This window comes from Camelina sativa, chromosome 2, assembly GCF_000633955.1.
Source record: "Camelina sativa cultivar DH55 chromosome 2, Cs, whole genome shotgun sequence".
NCBI classification, from domain to species: Eukaryota; Viridiplantae; Streptophyta; class Magnoliopsida; order Brassicales; family Brassicaceae; genus Camelina; species Camelina sativa.
In genome coordinates this window covers 6,349,092-6,351,789 of record NC_025686.1, presented here as the reverse complement: position 1 = coordinate 6,351,789, position 2,698 = coordinate 6,349,092, and the positions used below count along the sequence as shown (strand labels likewise).

General features: G+C 31.1%; 1 pseudogene; it reads right to left on the bottom strand.

Annotated features, from left to right (window-relative positions):
* LOC104749049 lies at window positions 1,401-2,493 on the bottom strand (annotated as a pseudogene).

The window sequence follows — 2,698 nt, the reverse complement described above, 5'->3', positions numbered from 1 at the left end:
TCTCCATGGTGGACGAGGTTGGACGCAAGGTTCTCTCATTTCTCTTTTGGGAGGTTTTAAAAATTTGTTTACCGACCCTACAAATCAACAAATGATCATTTCCTGTGTTTTGTCCTCAATCGCACAGTTCCGACAATCACTTCCAGAAAGGTCACCTATCATAAAGTTTTCTCAAGACCCTTGACCGAAAATATAAGTGCATTTTGGTGACATAGGTGGCCAAATCAATTCTTTTAAACCTTTCCGCAAACCAGGGTGTCACAGTCTTCGAACTCCTATGGATCGATCAACAACGATTTATGTGTTTTCCAATCTATCTATCTATGTTTGTTGTAAGCTTGTGTTTAATTTGCCTATTTTATCCACCTATTATGTTGATGAGCTTCTACTTGTTATCTCCCTTTGGGATTGAATGAATAATGGTAACAATTATGTTTGCAAAAAAAAAGAGTTTATGACCAACCAATCAAGGTTGAGAAATCAGAAGAAAATTATTTTGACATAATTTAAGAAATAATAGAAAATTAGAAATACGGTAATATGTGAATCCCAAATAATTCAAAGATTAAAATATAAATTAAACAAAACAATATAAAAATACTACAATAAATTCTAAAATACAGTATTAGGAAACGAAGACGCATATATTAATCGTTTTTTGGGTCAACATATTAATCTTACATATTCGTAACTGAGAAAGGAAAAAGTAGGAGAAAATTATGGTTTAAAAAAATAAGAAAAATTTACCATCCCATTAAAAAAATTTCCCAATTAAACAAAGTTGAAAGCAATGTTTTTGAATAAATTATTTCATTAGATGAAAAATATGAGACGATTGACGTTTATATAGAAGTGAGTATTTTCAAAATTTAGAATTAATAATTAATTGTATATTTTCCTTATTCCCTATTTCTAGTTTTTGTAGAATTAATAACTTAAAATTAAAAATAAGTAATATTATAATTTTGAATTTTATGAAATATATAATATATATATTATATATATAATCTCCTCATAATTATTTTACAAAATTTTGTAATTTTTTATATTTTTGTAATTTTTGATAATTATCTTTTTATATTATTAATATTTTTTTTAATAAATATTTGTTTTTGTTATAATCAAATTCTTCCTATTAAATATTAACTTTTACACATGTCAAAATCTCAGATTCATAACTTGACACATGTCAAAATATTCTTTATATAATAAGATTACAGAAAGAAATTGAAAGCTTCAACACAATAGGAACAGAAAACTATATATTTTAAAGTTATCTTTGAGTAAAAAATTTAAAATTTAAAATTTAAAATTTAAAATTTAAAATTTAAACTAAAAAAAATAAACGCACATTACATACTAAACCATGCATCAGCACTAAACACTTCTTCTCATATATTTCATAATTGAAGTTCCTTTATCTCGTCGTTCCGCCAATCCTCAGCGAGATACGACCAGGAGTAACGACATCTATCTTTGCAAATCATACAATCTTGAGGACAACTGATAAAATTTTCAAGCTTCTGAGTGGCAGCGGCTATTACAAAATTTTCTGTAGATTTTTCGATAGGAAGAAAACTAAACGAGTTTTTGCAATGTGAAACGTTAAGAATCGTCAGGTTTCGAAGGCCGGTAATTAGCTTGTTAACTACCTCCATACTAATCAAAGAGCATCGCAAACTCAACCTCCTGAGGCTTTGGAGGTAACGCACTATTTCGCTGGTATTGTATTCTGCCAAATAACCCAAATATTTTAAGTTGGTTAGGTTACTACAGCTCTCTCCCACAGCGTGAAACCTAAATATCCCGGTGAAAGTGTGTTCATGGGCGATGATCAATGTTTTCAGATTTTTCCATTGACTGAAAGCAAACTGCAATGAATTCTCGGTTTGATAGGACCAGATTGGTAAAGCAAGTTTCTCTATATTTGGCATCCTGAGAAACAAAATCACAAGAAATAAAAATAAAAACGTATGAGAGGCACACCATGCATGCAAGAAAATCTGATTAGATGATTGATGAGATTTACCTCTCAGCAGCGAATTTCAGACCTGTTTCTTGTATATAGGAATTGAAGTGAAAGAACAAAGTCTTCGGGGCCATGCGGCTCAATTTGGTGATCTCAATCAATAGAGTCATGAGACTTATGCCACCTTCTACTTCAAAAAAGTCATGAAAGAACCTGGAGATGATCTTAGACAAAAGATTCTTATGAAGGCCTCCATCGTTGTCAACCTAGTGCTTGTAAAAGAAGATTGGTCGTACTTTACTCTTAAAGACAAAACTGTTGGAAACATCTAATTCTTGGAGCTTGGTGAGGTCGACGGTGTTCCACAAAGCTCTTTTGTGAGAGGCAAGGAACCAAGAGATGCAGACACGTGAAACTCTCATGGTAATGTCCATCAAGTTGAGCCTATTGAAGATAAGTTCAAGTATGTCTCTGTTTGCATCTGCCCATTTTGAAACTTCTCCTAAGCTCTCTACCTTCTCCATCACGTTACAACTACATACAAAGGGAAAAAAAGGTGAAGAAAAAAATGTTGAAATCATTGTTGATAGATGGATTCTTGAATTTACATAAAGCTTGAATAAGAGAAATAGAGTACTTTTCATTATCAAACAAAAGAAGAATATGTCAATGGTTAACATACAGAAACAAAACATTGTAGTGTCTTACAAAATAATGCTACTTATTTAC